This window comes from Bombyx mori, chromosome 19 (genome assembly GCF_030269925.1).
Source record: "Bombyx mori chromosome 19, ASM3026992v2".
NCBI lineage: Eukaryota > Metazoa > Arthropoda > Insecta > Lepidoptera > Bombycidae > Bombyx > Bombyx mori.
The window spans coordinates 13,955,070-13,971,904 of NC_085125.1; the positions used below are offsets into that span (position 1 = coordinate 13,955,070).

General features: G+C 42.2%; 1 long non-coding RNA gene across 1 annotated transcript; it reads right to left on the bottom strand.

Moving 5' to 3' along the window:
• Window positions 1-1,483: 1,483 nt before the first annotated feature.
• On the bottom strand, window positions 1,484-15,863 carry LOC101746378 (uncharacterized). Its single transcript, XR_009975730.1, has 2 exons — window positions 15,758-15,863; window positions 1,484-1,922 (listed from the first exon to the last, which is right to left on the bottom strand). It is a non-coding gene; the product is annotated as an uncharacterized LOC101746378 (long non-coding RNA).
• Window positions 15,864-16,835: the final 972 nt, after the last annotated feature.

The window sequence follows — 16,835 nt, forward strand, 5'->3', positions numbered from 1 at the left end:
TCGCAAATGGTGCGTTAAATTCTCAGCCAGATTACTCGAAATGAGGTCATAAAACAAAATCACCCACTCCGGGTCCCTTCCGAATGCCCATTGTTTTGGTAACGCAATTCAGCGGGTATTTCCATGTTAATTCCGCCAAGAAGATTGGGGAAGACTGCGTAGTGCTCACGGATCTACTAAACGCTTCGGTTATTATAGTTGAATGGCAATTTGGAAGTATCATTTTTGTTTTTTTATTTAGACAGGGCCGTATCGTGTGCTTAATTTGGGTAGTGTTTTAGCAGCAAATAGAAAAAATATTTATATACTGTAACATTTGCTTTTAAAAATAACAACAAATTATTTGCTGCCGTTGCCGTTTGTTCAAAGAAAAAAACAATCTTCAACTTATTGCTGCAGAACACCAAATCTCCCTTAAGTTAGTAAAGACTTAACATTGTTGTATTCAGACTGTTCGTTCAACACCATGAAAAAAATGTGTGTGTGTGTGCAAGTCAATCACGGTAGAAGTGAAACTTATAAAATATAAAAATAATCGCAAGAGTCAACCACTTGCAGTGCAATGGAGCAGCCGCACCCCGGGGGAACCGCCTGCATGATCACGGTATTCCGACGCCAGGTAGGTACGATTTAGCATAAATTTTCCTACCTAAGCTGAGAGCCTTGAGACGATACAGCAAGATAAATACTAGAACGTCTATCAACTGTGTAACATCTCGTCACTGCGATTCAGGAATTGCTGAATTTACGTGCAGCGACATCTGTTGATAACAAACTAAATAGAAATAAAATAAACATGGCGCGTAACGGAAGTAATTAAGATGGCGCGTAACCGAAAAACGTTACATAGGTTTTTTTCTCCCTACGTCGATAAAGAAGTTTCACTTCAATAATTTGGTATATACACACTATACCATTTTTAGTTTAAGTTTAATAATTTTTAGTATCCATTTGTATCCATTTGTCATAAAAAAAAAGTTTCTTTCTTCACGCTTGCTCATTTCCGCATGATATCAGTGCATTCACGAAGCACTTGCTGTTATCCCGTTAGGCCTCCTTCAGACGGTTTTGGATACTGGGCAGCTGTAGGAAAGACATATTCTAGCTGACCACTCGAATACTTCCACTCCGGAGAAGATGAAAAGGCAATCCCAAAAAAAAAGATAACCTAATGACACCGCTTTATTCCCAGAACTTGTTTATCCATTTTGGAAATAGCCTGTAAATTTTTAAACTTAAAACACATATAGATAGTTCCTTTAAGGTTAAACTAATAAATATTTCTAACCAAAAGTATATACTCGTTGTATTCAGGCAAAACACTGTTCACCTGTGTGATATAAACCAAATTATTTTAAACTGTCAATTCTCGAATTTTCGAGAAAATATACGTAAAGAAAAACCTTCATTATTTAAGACTCTTTCTTTATAATAAGGATTTTTCTTTAGTGTCAGTCAAGTCTGTTATTCAGTAAAAAGAAAGTTTAGTTTGTTTAAAATATAAATTGTATTAAATGAAGGACTTTAAATTTTGTTTTCTCACTAAACATCTAACAGAAAACGCAATTAAGCCTTTTATTGTTTATTAATTCTAAAGTATTCACTATCATTATATAGATATTTTCCAAAGTAAAAACAAATTTATTCGAAATTTAAATCTCTACCGCTCTCAATCATTAATATCATTACTAACATCATTACTTTAATCATTCAAGGACACGTCGTACCATTAAAAAATAAATCTAAAAGGTATTTCAGTCGACATGCGTCGCTCTAAGCTCAAACCCAAGCCCGGTTCCCTTCGTTATTTTAGGCATTTTCAATTATGTAGCCAGTTTCGACTTTTTTACTCTTCTATCTGTTTCCGCTGAACAACTATGCGGGTCGCAGCGTCCAGTGTGCTCCACGGCTTAAATACAAGTCTGGGAATTAAAAATATTCAGTTTATTTCTCGTGAAAGGAAATTGCTTGGGGCTTCTGTTGGAAGTTAATTGTTGTTTTATGATGTGACATTTTATTGCCTAAGGGGCGTATAAACCTGCCAGTTTTAAACTATGACAGCGCTCACAGTCCACCTGATGATAAGCCGTACGATTACGTCGTTGTACTCTATCGTATCTAAACTAGATCATAATAAAAAACGGCAAGGCGGCGTAACTTTCTTGTTTCACCACTCGTTCTCATGTTGCTCTAATATTTGGCAAAATGACCAGATTATGGTCATAATGGTCAGCCGCCTGCCCGAAGTCAACCCTCCTAGAGAATGCTTTTGTTGACCTTGGACCTAGGTTGTATTGGCTTCGATCAGGCTTTGGCTCTTAGCCGCTTTATACGACACCCATGAGCTAAGTTTGGGTTGGAAATATTCTTGGGCGCCCACCACGCGCAACGTGGGCACCTAAGGGAAAAGTTTTAGAGGAAGAGGTAAACCTAAGGAAATATGGATGGATTGCGTGAAAGACGATATGTGTAAGAGGGGAGTGAGCGAAGAAATGGTATATGATAGAGGAGTATGGAAGGAGAAAACATTTTGCACCGACCCCAGGTGAATGGGAGAAGGGCAAGAGAATGATGATGATGATAACCGGTGATTAGATGCGTGGGTAGATACTTCCACCTCTGCATATTTCTGCTGTGAAGCAGTTAAGCGTCGATTTAAAAGTCGTCAGTCCCAAGACGTTCCCAATTAAATTTTTACAGTTGGTAGCGGCATGCAACTTGTGACGGATATAAGCCACGGTAGTTTAACTTGACATTAAGGGATACCATGAGCGCTCATCCAGCGCGAAACATATTTTAGCAATATGAGTCATATTCGTAGTCCCAAAATACATGGCTTTTTCAAATATTCCCCATGACTAATACAAATTGACAAGAAAACTAGTAAAAGAACGCAAAAAAGTTCCAAAGAAGCAGAGCCGACTTAAAATTACGAAAGCTGCCTCCAATAACAAGTTTCGTCTAGTTTGAATTTTAATAAAGCTGTTCGGAACTTCAGCGGTGGATGGCAAACTTGCCCGGCCAGGGTTTATGGATCTTTTTGCTTCAGTTGGGGGAGCTTTTCGAGCAAATTGACTGCTATCATATTGATGGTTCTTTTTGAATTTACAGCGGAGCTTCCGAGGTCAAGTGTTAAAAGCTTCGAGTTAAAAGGTGTTTAGTGAAGCTTTTTTGAGTCTTGAAATTATTATAGGAGACTAGTTATTTTATCAGTTTCATCTTAAAGTTTTAGCTAAAATATTTTTTTAGCTTCCGCTGCAGATTGAGTGGAGTGTTTTTGCTGAAATAAATCTTCTAATGCTTTACTATCTATTTTTTTAAATCTATCACCATAAACAGAAATAATTCGGTTAATCTATGCGTGGGTCCTCAATTAGGTTTAGTTTTGTAATTGATATTACAATTTGATGTTACTCAAGACTCCATACTAGTTGTGCTAAGTTATAGTATAGTTGAACAAGCACTCAGACTTGGGCTGAACAAGCTGAAGTTGAAGGAGCTGCTTATATTCACCGAGTGCCACTTGAGGAACGCGAATACCAAGCTGCTTATTGTAACAGGCTATAATACTAAGACTTGGCCATTAACAAACTTAATTAGTCCACTATGAAATATACTTTCAAACGAATTAACGTAGTTTTGGCCTTCCAGGGAAGGTTTTTGCCACTGGTTTTGTCATAAAAGGGCAACGTGTGATTTATTTACAAAAATTGGAGTTCAAAGCTGAAATGGCAGCGGATAAGCATGTCGTAGCCTCGACGATCGCTGCAGCAGATGGGTTCTTATGTGGAGACCGCGTACCGGCAAACGTAATGTGGTATGTCCCTTGTCCAAGTGTTACGATAAGGAAAGCCAAAGTTTGTTCAGTGTCGTAAATTGGAAATGGCAATATTCAGCAGTGGACAACTTTGGGCTGACATTATAAATCATTAATAATATTGATAATCGCATCATCGTAGCCTGATCAAATTATTAGCAACAGTTTTATCTAAGTGTGCATAGATGGCGAGGAGGGGAGGCATCCTATATAGACTTGGATGGACTGAGTGAAAGAGGATAATCGAGTGAAGAGTCTATGATTTATGATAGGCCGGAATGGAAAACTGGCATATTGGGCAAGAAGAAAATAAGAACTAAGTGTGTAGACTACCTCACGATCCACCTGGTGACTAACGTTTACCAAACTAGTATTCGAGTGCTACCTAAGTACGTTACAATGCTAATGATACCCCCACTTTAAGGCGTGAAGTGGATGTCTCAACTTTGTTGACTGCCCAACCTTTTAAACCGATCGGTTGCTTTACACCTAAAGTGTCACCAGCCCGTGCTTGCCTAAAAAGCTGCTCTGTTACACGATATCATTTCTTCGTTGAGGTCAATTGTCGTCATGTGGTAGGTATTTATTTGAAATTTCTATCTGTTATCCTAATTTGAATCACATTATAGTTACAGCATTTAAAATGAACTCAGCACGGTCCTACAGATTATTCCAGGGGTACTTAATTTTTGTTTTCAAGACATTCAATTGTTTATATAGACCTATTTTATCTATTAGGAGACATTGACACGAAAAACATCTTTCGAAATGAAAATACTTCAAGTAATAAAAAGAATCTGAAACAATAATCATATCAATATCATCAAAATAACGATGAATAAGCACACTAGCGCTTGAGAAAACCAGCAAACTGTAAAAAGCCTTGTTCCGATGAAATTAAGAGACATTATCCCTCACCCAAAACCAAAAGCTGGAAGCTAAAACAAAATATGCAAAACCAGAATATCTCCTTTATGCTGAGCACGATGCAAAAATTTAAAATTTTACAAAACATCCCGCCGGCTACGTTATGCTCCTGCTATTTTCCTATGGAAATTTAGTTTTCGTAAAAAGACAATTTAAAAGATTTGCTACTGGTCACAGAACTAAAGTAAGTCACACGAATAAATATTTTGCTGAGATTCGAAAAGAACCACTCACTGTAACAATCACTTGAGTGCGTTTACTTTATATTTAAATTTAAATTAATAAGTTTCTTTAATAATATCATACACCTTTTCTATAATTTTTGACATACCTAATGGTGCTGCGAACTATTATCTACGATACTTCTATGACTACTACTTTTTTTTTGGTCTGGAGGAAATCGCCGGACTCCCACCCTCCACTGGGGATGGCGGGCGGGGTGTGTCGGAGTCGAACCGACTAAAACCTCCTGTCGCTCAACGACCCACGTCCGAGCCTCGCATGAGACAGAACTCATGAAAAGGCAAAGGGGGAGAGTGAGTCCATCACCCCCTCAAATATTATTTCTCAAAAGATAGGATCGGCTGTGCGTCGCCTAAATCCAAAAAGCGTAGACCACTCTCCATCAGGTGGGGCAGATCGTTTGTCTTCGAATGTGAAATAAATTTGAACAAGGAAAAGACTGACCTGATAAGTCTTAATATATTGGTAGTTTTTAATAAAGGCATTTTAGGGTTAATTCAAAATACACACGTCGTTCACTCCGTAATCCTCACGCTAAGGAGGGCGCCACTGTTGCTCCTAAGAAACAATGATAAAAATAATAAATTCCTTTCAAAGCTGCCTGACAGGCGCTGAACTATTTGCCGGCGTTGATGGGGTGTCCATAATTTTATATCATGTATGGACAGCTCGAGAATTTTAAAATCCAACGAAATAATTTGACCTACGATGACAAAAATAGCTTTCAAAGCTTGATTGTCATTTGGGATATTTATAAGTTACTAGTCAAAGGCACTCTGCTGGGCCGATTTTTGATTTTACTTTGATCTGTTCGCTACCAAGTTTCACAGGGTTACAGCCTTTCTGAGTAGGGAACATACATATACCACACATAGCCCTTTATATACTTCTTGAGGTATACATTCTCAATCTCAGTATTATAGTATATGGCTGCCTCGCCCTTCGAACCGAAAGATATTACCTGTACAGACTCACAAGATACCCTACCATCAGATAAATTATCCCCAGATATAAGCCCGCTATACTCAACATTAAAACTGTTCAATAGTTTTCACTAGTAATAAAACTAACGCTGCATAAAAAAAAATTAAGTATAATATAAAGGCAAAAATGATAAGACCCGCATGTTTTCAAAAGTTGGACATGCCGGGAGCAATAAACAATGCTGTGTGCGAATCATTTATAGCCTTGCTCGTACTGACACGAGAGATTACGCAATGATCCACTCTGAATATCCAATTGTACCGAGATATTTTCAAGTAGAGTATGACGTGATGTAAATACGTCAAGATTAGACGATTTCTTCCTAAACGGTTTTTCTTTGAAATATCCAATCAACCAAGATCTGTTGCGAGATGCGAGACAATTACTGACCTAATACGAACTCTGCTCTTCTCTGGTGATACGGTGCGATTTCAAAAAAGATGTGACGTGATTATCCCAAACTAACACAATTAAATGTTTATTTGATACTATTACTATCATGCAATCATTTATAACATTTTCAGAGAGAGCGTTCCATGGAACACAATACTGAGAAACAATACTGAAAATCTCGTAAAACCATAAGTTAGTAAACAAATATCTAAAATAAAACATATAAAATTTAAAAGAAGAGTATAGAGTGAAGTAATTAAGTACTGATTAGAAAGAAATAACAATTCATGTAAAAAAATTGTCTTAAGATCGTATTCAATTATTTTTTTGGCATATCGAAATTGGAATTCCAGTTGGTCATTTGTTATGATACCAATGCTCTATCAGGTACTTGCATTGGTATTCTTGCAATCCTCTCGAAAGAAAATTCCTTTGTCGGCTTGGATTGCTGACATCCCTTGCATCTGCTGTCGTAGACACCAATGACGGCTCTGACAAGTAACCCAATCTATATACAATGTATATAACGATAATACCATCAGCTGTAAGTTTGTTTTGAGTTTATAAAACATTTTCGACGAAGAAACAACAAATCACACATACAACAGACACAAATATCATTCGAACTTTTTGGGGTTTTGAATATCAAACCCAGAAATATAATTAGAACGTTATAGACAACAGAAGTTTTTATTTCACCATAGTCGATATCAATGCAGTTTCTATTCATTTACTATTTATAACAAACAAAACCAAAAAAACAGGAATATATCCCAAGCATGCAAAAAATCGTATCCACCCCGTTCAAATCCCGTCAACGCCACGGACTCGGTACGGGATCTAAACGAGGGAGAAATGCAAGAAAATTTTGTTTTACACGCGAAAATGGTAAAAAGTTTAGTTTTCTGAACACGAATTGCACGAGGAACCTTAGCGCAACCAACGCAGAATATACTTGCATTGCATTTGACAGACGACAACGATTCAAATGGCTTCCTTGCTCCGTCGATTGTCAGCGTGTTAAAAGAAAATTGCATTCGCTGTTAGGAAATTGAGTGACATTGACTATAAATTGTACTAGTGGCCCCGCAGTAGTCGAAATTCGACTATAATTAATTGAAATTCTAAATTTGTACACTATTATGATTGTATTTTATACTTCTATAATCACAAATTTCGCCAAAACTACACTTCGAAAAATATTAACAAAGACAAACAATATTTAATCTCAATTCGACAACAGACGCCAAGAACAAAAGTTTGACAATAAATAGTATGCATGCGTGTGTGCGTCAAATACATGGTATGTAGTGTGTGTAATGTTTTCTTTATTGATTTAATGTATCTTTTATGCATTATTTTCAAAAAATATTAGCATTGTGCACTTCTCCTCTATATTCTCTATAAGTGTGGAAAATTTCATACTCCTCCGTCCGCGCAATTTTCGTAAAAAGGGATACAAAGTTTTTGCTTCACATATTAATATATAGATTATGGCGATTGCGATTGCTTAGAGACATAAGACATTGATATTCCTAGTACGCAGAAAGGAAGGGTCGATTTGATACCGATACGGACGTCAGCGACTCTATATATCTCTCTCTCTTTTTTGATAATTCACGAAGCATCTCGGACCTTTAAACGGAACTAATCACTACATAGTATAAAACAAAGGCTTTCTCTGTCCCTATATCCCTATGTATACTTAAATCTTTAAACTAAGCAACGAATTTTGATGCGGTTTTTTTTAATAGATAGAGTGATTGAAGAGGAAGGTTTATATGTATAATAACATCCATTAAATAGTGGAGAAATCAATAATAAATTACAGTTTCCGAAGCGAAGCGAGGGCGGGTCGCTAGTCTAATTATAAAGTGATTGTAATGTGTAAACTTTGAGTTTTCGTGAGGTTTTGAATCTACTTCGTGTATTGGTATGTTACTACTGTTCGAATTCGCTGTTACATATACAAACGTCTGAATTGTGGCTAAATATCCACCTAATGTTACCGGGCTTGGTCGAAGCATCAATTAATTTATGGTAACGAAGACTCCATTGCTTTTGACGGTAATGTGAGCGGTTAGAATATAAAGTTCGGATCCTAAGTATAGGTGTAGCCCAAAGTGGGTATGCTTCTGTATATCCAGTGGCGTAGCGTGGCTGTCAGATGCCCGGGCCGGAAGACAATTTTGCCGCCCTTTTATTTAGGTATTTCACTGTGATGTATACTATACATTAACTCTAGAATTTTTTGAAATGGACAACAGTCCGTCAATAAAACTTTCTTTGAATTGCCAAAGCATCACGTACTTCCTTACTATTATAAAATACGGGGAATCCCCACGAGTCAATACAGACGGTGTTGCAAGTTCAATCGTTCCAAATTTGTAGTTGCGATAAAAATATGAAATTGTTCAAATATTTTTATTATTTATTGCGAAATTTTGCCGCCCCCTAAAAAGTGCCACCCGGGGCGGACCGCTTCCCCCGACCCCACCACGCTACGCCACTGTGTATATCCTTTAAGAGTGAAGTCTCACAATGTTAATAAGCAGTCAATCAATTTAAACATTCAATTGCATACCGGTCGTTAACGACCACGACAATATCGAAGCATTCCATACGATGCAAACTACAAAAATACAGCTCATTGACTTAAGAGAGCAATGAAAAAAACTTAAAATGTACTAAAACCATACTAGCATAGACAAAATCTGAGACATCTATTCGTATGCCAGAGATGACCAATAAAAAACCAGCGCACAAACCAGACACGACGTTTTTCTCATTATGTACGAAGAAGCGCTTTTAAACGGACGAGAACGTAGCGGCTCTGTAACGATACAATACGATAATATTTTAACTTTATCTCGGATGCTTAAACAAGAATTCCTGAATATTGTAACACAGACTAGTTACAGCAGATATAAAACTAGAGTTTTTCTAATACAATTTATTACTGGTGGTAGGACCTCTTGTGAGTCCGCGCGGGTAGGTACCACCGCCCCGCCTATTTCTGCCGTGAAGCAGTAATGCGTTTCGGTTTGAAGGGTGGGGCAGCCGTCGTTACTATACTTGAGACCTTAGAACTTGTATCTCAAGGTGGGTGGCGCATTTACGTTGTGGATGTCTATGAGCTCCAGTAACCACTTAACACCAGGTGGGCTGCGAGCTCGTCCACCCATCTAAGCAATAAAAAAAAAAAAAAAAAAAATACAACTTTAGTCGGAATTTTTAAGAAATTTAAAACAGACAGTGTTAACGAATCAACGTTGCGTCATACATTGATGGCTGTGATTGGCCAACGATGACGTCATATCGCACGAACCAATCACAAAACAGGAAACGCAATAGTGGCGCCAATTGTCAAAATTTTAAAATATATTACGAAGAAAAAAAAGATGGACGCGCATCTCAATTTCGTATTTGTAAAATAATTAAAAACAATATAATGAGTATTTGAAGAAGTAAACGCATTTATTCATTTTCTTGGCCACCTCAAGATACATCTAAGAAATAGACGTAACAAACAGTAAGGAAGTTTACTATTTAATCTACAGAAACACTCTCCACCTTACGTTTTAATAACCGAAGTTAGAATTCAATTTAAGATGATGAATTACTCATAATACATACAAAAGACTTCATTCTTTGGACTGATAGACAACGTAAGGCCTAAGTGAAACTGGCTCCCAATTTGGAGTAACAATTTTGTCCTCAATACATTTTTTTTCGCATGTCTGTAAACATTGTTAATTGAGATTGAAAATTAGTATTATAGTTATTAAGACGACTCGAAGACTCGGATTCTAAAAAGCGCCGTGTTGTGTGGCGTCAAAGACTTTTCAAATTTTTGGATGCACCAATTCTAGACGTTTTGAATACAGAATTTTTTACATTTTAGAATTACACACGAAATCTATTATAACACTTGGGTTTGAAACCATGGAACCAAAACTGTGGCGGGTAGCCATCATACAACGCAAGATTATTGACAGATGCCTGAATCTCGCTTACGACATTTTCAAGATAAAGCGCATATATACAAGTTCCGAACAACATTCGGACCGACGGTCTACCGAGCAAATATCACCCGCTCAATGGAAGATCTTTTTTTTTTTTTTTTTTTTTTTTTTTTTTTTTTTATGATTGAAAGTTTACTGGTGGCCCGAAGGCCTTTCCAGTTTCACCAGGACAGGTGGGCGAGCAAAGGCTCAGCCAAGAGGGGTGGGATTTGCTAACAACTGCCCGAGCGCCTCCGAAGGAGACCTAACAACTCAAGAGCAATTGTTTCGCGAATGAATCTACTACCGGATCGGAATCGCGACCCGCTGAGAAGATCCGGCGAGAAACTCAGCGGGCTGATGCATGGGTTAGGTTGCACGTCGACCTCTTTGTCGAGTTCGACGAGTACGGTTACCGGGGTCCCTAAGCCTGCCCCTAGTATTAGAGCTGAAGGCATCTAATGCAAAGGTTATTGGATCTGATGGATCCGTAAGGACGTGTCTAGGGCGTCGACGGTGACTGGCTCCTGCATGATCAGGATTCGGGGAGTAGTCAGCGGCGGCAACGATAAGGCGATTATCATGACGCATAGCCTTATCGAAGTATCGTTCCGACGCTGACTTCATGTATTTCCGAATTGATTCGAGGCCCAGGTCGTCGTGTAGGTCAACGTTCCTCACGAACCACGGAGCCCCGACAGCTAACCTGCAAAAGCGGGATTGTAGGGATTGGAGGGTGTCTATGTGTGTGCGGGCCGCGTGAGCGAACACCACACTCGCGTAAGTCATGACGGGCCTTATGCAAGTTTTGTAAAGTGTCACCTTGTTCCGAAGGGACATTTTACTCCGCTTACAGATCATGGGGTAGAGTCTACCGAGAATAAACGCGGCACGGTCACGGACTGATTTTATATGCGGGCGGAATGTCATCGATGCATCCAGGGTAACGCCCAGGTACTTGACCTTCCTGGCCCAGGGTATGGGTTGTCTAAAGAGAGTAATCGGGGGTGTGAGATTCCTCCTCCTAATCCGGGAGGAAATCCGTGTGGAGCTTCCCCTCTGAAATAGCACCGCAGTACTTTTCGCTGGGTTGATGTCTATGCGCCATTTTCGGAACCACTGTCCTAGGGCTAGGGCTGCGCTCTGAAGCTTCTTCGCGATTAGGGACTTATTTCTACTAGAATAGTAAACAGTCGTGTCGTCGGCGAATAAAGCTAAATGGGTCGGCGGCGACCGGGGCATATCGTTGACGAATAAGCTAAATAGGAGGGGTGAGAGGACAGAGCCTTGCGGGACTCCAGCTGTGAGAGGTCGTGGGGAGGAGCGGGTTCCCTCGACTCGATATCGAAAAGAGCGGTTCGACAAGAAGTCCCGTATGATGAGCACGAGACTATCCGGCACGCCCATGTTGAATAGTTTGAAAATCAAACCATTGTGCCAGACTTTGTCGAACGCTTTTGCGACGTCGAAGAAGAGAGCTCCCGTGTATAACGGTTTTGGTCGATTAAGCCCCACAAGAATGTGCTCCGTGAGGCGGTGCACCTGTTGAACGCATGAGTGATTTGTACGGAATCCGAATTGTTCATCGATAAGAATGCCCTTGGATGAGACGAAGTCTCTGAGGCGTTTGTAGAGCAGACGCTCATACAGTTTGCCTAGAGACATGAGGAGGCTAATCGGGCGGTAGCTCGTCGGATGATTTTTTGGTTTACCGGGTTTATGTATGCCGATAACGTCCGCTTCTTTCCACACCGCGGGAAAGATACAGTTCGCCATAGCGGCATTGAAAATAGATGCCAACATCACGATGAGTTGGACGGGTAGAAGTTTAATAACGCGGTTGGATATACCGTCGGAACCGGGAGCCTTGCGAGGACGTAGGTCTTTGATCAAGTCTTTAACTTCCATCGGGGTGACGGGTGGTAACGCATCAGAGGGTGGCAAGGAGGCTCTGCGTTCTACCTCACTGTCTACTAATTCTACATGAACAGGGTCCACGGATTGAGTGCTGGGCGTGCACTGGGTTTGCAATGTATCGGCCAGCAGCTCTGCTTTTTCGTCATCATCGAACGCCGCGAGTCGGCCTGAGGGGCCTACGAGGGGGGGCATAGTTACTACCGTATCCGATTTGAGAGTACGAGCTAAGCGGTAGTAAGACCTTTGAGAGGGCGCGAGTCCTTCTAAGAAATCAGACCATCTGGCATCTCGGACTTCGGTGATGCGAGACTTTACGTCGCGTTGTAGGGCACGCATTCGAATACGATTTTCCGCGGTAGGATACCTATCGTACGCACGGATCGAGGCGTTCTTAGCTCTAAGGAGTTCCCTAATATCGTCGGGCAATTTGAAGCGGTGAAGGAAGTCCTCCGCTACAACTTGCTTCGATGACCTATCTAATGTCGAGGTGATGTGTGACGTTACGATGTCTATGGCTTCAGCGGTATCCTGAGGAGACGGGATAGAGTCCGGACTAAACGGGAGCGATGGTGGATCAGATTCAGCCAGGCTGATGCCCAGCGTGTGCCAATCCACCACAGTCCTCGTGACGGGAACGGAATCGGGAGCGCGACCGAGCTTCATAACGACGGGACGGTGGTCTGAATCTAACTCTGAAACTACTTCGATCGAGTGTAAGCGCAGAGTTACGTTTTTTAATAACGCTATGTCGAGTATATCCGGGCGATGCGCGATATTTAGCGGGTAGTGAGTCGGGGTTAGCGGAGCGACGATATCGAAGGCGAGATCATCGACTAACGCGTCAAGCCGCCTGCCATTCGGGGTTGTGGTGTGTGAGTTCCACCTGATGTGTTTACAATTTAGGTCGCCCGCCAGAATGACAGAGCTCCCCATACCGAGCAGCGCCTCGATATCACTGCTTAGAACGATCTTATCCGGTGGAAGATAAACGGACGTGATAACGATCGGCGCGTGTCCCGTCAGTGAGATTCGGCACACTGATGCTTCGATATTAGCGAGCGCGGGAGGATCGAGCGGGACGCAATGCAGGGCTCTTCTATAGTAAATGACGGTACCACCACCACGGGCAGAGAGCCTGTCGTTCCTGACCATGTTATAGTTCGCGATTTTAGGGTCACGGCGCGCGGGCTTAAGTAGGGTCTCCTGCACTAAAAAGATATCAATTTGGTGGTCACGCAAAAAGTCAGAAACCTGATCACGTTGATTTGCGAGACCGTAAGCGTTAAAAAATCCTATCGTTACGGATAGGGGCTTTATTCTACTTATATACGCCATTGATTACCGGCGGAGTGAGGGGAGGACGTACGTATTTAATGACGCGTATACGTCGGCGTATTCCTGCACAACGGCGATAAAGTGTTGTGCAGTGGAGGCAGCGCGAATGGCGTCGCCCAAAGCGTTAACGCGCTCAAAGTTGATCGACTGAAAGAAGTCGATCGCTAAAGCGAGATTGTCGGACGCGGTCGGAGGGCAAGTCGCGGGAGAGGGACGAGTCGCGGGGGCGGGACGAATCGCGGAGGAGGGAGTTGTAGCCGTGTTCGTGTACGGCAGCGGTTTTGCCCAGGCCGAGACACTGGGCACCGCCGCCGGAACGAACGCTGGCTTAGCCTGCGACGCAGAGGGTGCCGAGGCTTTGATGTCTGGGCCGGAAGCTCGGAGGCGGTTTTGGCGGGCGACGCGGCGATTTATTTTAGGGGCTCGGGGGCAACCACGGTAATTCGCGGGGTGACCCTGTGTTCGACACAGGACGCAGCTAGGCGGTTCCGTCGCGGTTTTTTGGTCGCGAGCGCAGAGGGCCGTGGCGTGATCGCCCAAACACTTAACACATCGGGGGCGCGCGTGACAGTTACGGGAAGAGTGCCCGTACAATTGACAGTTATGGCACTGGCTAGGAGTGCCTTTTTTATGGGGGGCTTCGACAGCGATACCAGAGAGCCTACAGACGGTCTGTGTGTTAAAGATTTTCTTACCCTCGGGGGTAGGCTGGAGAGCGACTAGAACCATATTGTATGGCTCCCTACCGCGACCGGTGTGCATACGGTGCACAGAATTCACTGGTAGGCCTTGTTCTAACAGGTCGGCTTTTACGAGCTCTACATCTAACTCTTTAGGGATTCCGCGTATTACAACGCGGAGTTCGCGCTCCTCCTGGAGCGTATACGTATGGAAACTTATACGCTCCTTACGGAGGTAAGAAGAGAGGGCCCTATGGTCGTCGGGTGTTTGAACCTTAATTTGAATGCCGTTCGCGAGGTTACGGGCATTCGTGAAATTTATATTTTTGGCCTTAAGGGCCAGGCAAACTCGATCCCAAGCTGCCTTCTCCTGAAGGATAACCGGGGGAGGGGTCTGGGTTTTATTTTGTGCCACCGGACGCGGCGACGGAGTGGCACGGGCTGGGGGCGCAACGGGAGTCTGAGGGCGGGGGCGCGACGCGTTCACGGCTTTGCTAATTTTAGCGGCCGCGGGAGCTCGAGACTCCGCGGCACGCTTCTTACCCTTCTGTACCAGGGTGAATCCATCCGTCGATGAGGCGGGGGCGAGGTCGACCTCCATGTCCGAGTCAGAGTCGGAGCACGAGGAGGCGGGTGCAGGCGACCTACGAGCAAGTGTAGGTGTTTTAGAGGGCGCGACGGAGGCCGCGGATGATCGCTCAGCTGAAACGATGGTCACGGCGGACGACGCAGCAGCTTTTCTCGCCAGTATAGGCGACACGGGAGCGGCAGGCACGACAGAGGCTGCGGTGCTCAATGCAGAAGCTCTGCACGCAGGTACAGGCGACGCAGGAGCAGCGAGCGCGGCGGAGTCCTCGAGAGGGCTCGCAGTGTGATTGGCCTTGAAGGCCAAAAACTCCGAGGCGAGCTGTGGGTGGCGAAGTCGGAGGAATTCCGCGAATACAGCGTCCATGATCGCTGAGTACCCAGGTGGGGCGGCCCCGGGTCTTGAAAACACTCGCCTTGCGGCGAGGCCCCAACTTCTCGGACCTGAGCGGTTCGATTGAACACAGGTGGCAATGCGGCGCGATTACTACAGGACAAAGAAAAAGCACAACAAAACAGAAATTACGAAAAGAAACAAAACAAATAAATACTTGCAGGAAACCACTTTGTCGGCAGATGTACCACGAACACAGAAACAACAAAAGGAAACAAAACAAATAAAAACTTCCAGAAAGAGCACTTAGTCGGCAGATGTACCACAAACACAGGCCGCGCGAACAATGGCCGGGCTAACAAAAGCCGGGCGAACAAAGACCGGGCGATCGAGTGGACGATGAGCACGTCCGCACGTGACGGGTGCCTCTATCGGAATGAGGAAGATCTTTCCTCTCGTCGTTTAAGCCTCTCCAAAAAAACATTCAATTTCATTTTATTAGAGCTTATCAAAAATGTTTTAAAAATACTCCTCTCACCTCACAAATGTATGAGTAAAACTAGACTATAAATAGTTTTAGCAATTGACACTTAAATACGAAAACGATATTTTTCACTCAATTAACTAGACCTTGAGATCCAAAACGCGTCGAGATCAAAACAAAACTTTTGTTTTATTAGCATAGGTTCTATGCAAATGCTCTTCAACTCACCAGGATAACTGAATTATAATTTTGATCTCAAATATAACAAAATAATCAGAAAGCTATGCAGCAGAATTCAATTGACAGTTCTGAAGTGACATTATCTATGAGTCCAATTTGTTTGAAGAAGAATTTTCAATTGTTTTTTCTTCAATCTAACAAAGAGGATTTAATTATTTAAAATTTTAATATATTATTTTATTACCGCAGTTTTGTTACTATTGCATGAGACATACCACGCATTTTTTTTTATGCTTAGATGGATGGACGAGCTCACAGCCCACCTGGTGGTAAGTGGTTACTGGAGCCCATAGACATCTACAACGTAAATGCGCCACCCACCTCGAGATATAAGTTCTAAGGTCTCAGTATAGTTACAATGGCTACCCCACCCTTCGAACCGAAACGCATTACTGCTTCACGGCAGAAATAGGCAGGCGGTGGTACCCACGCGCGCGGACTTACAAGAGGTCCTACCACCAATAAAAATTAGTATTTATAGTTTTTGCATTATCAGTCGAAAGAGTTCAATGATGCTGCCTTGGTACGTAAATGCGGAAGCTTTTTCGCAATTAAATATTCGGCAAACAAGAGTATGCACCACTATTTTTATGGTGTTTCAAGAGAACGAATTTTCGGAAAATCAACTCTGTGAACCAGTGAAATAGTCATAAAGTATATTAACGATCTACTTACATTATCAATACTAGATACGATAGATTTACCAGTGGCAGCTCAAAACACGATTGCTTTCATAATTTCTAAATCTTCATCATAATCACAGTTCAGAACCGAGTAATTTCCTGAATAAATCCTGGTTTCTTAAAAAAGCTCGTATACTTTAATTAAAAATCGTTTCGGCGGTAGTTACGTCGCTCAGTTGATTAACTCCCGTTTTCTGACTCGAGTCGTA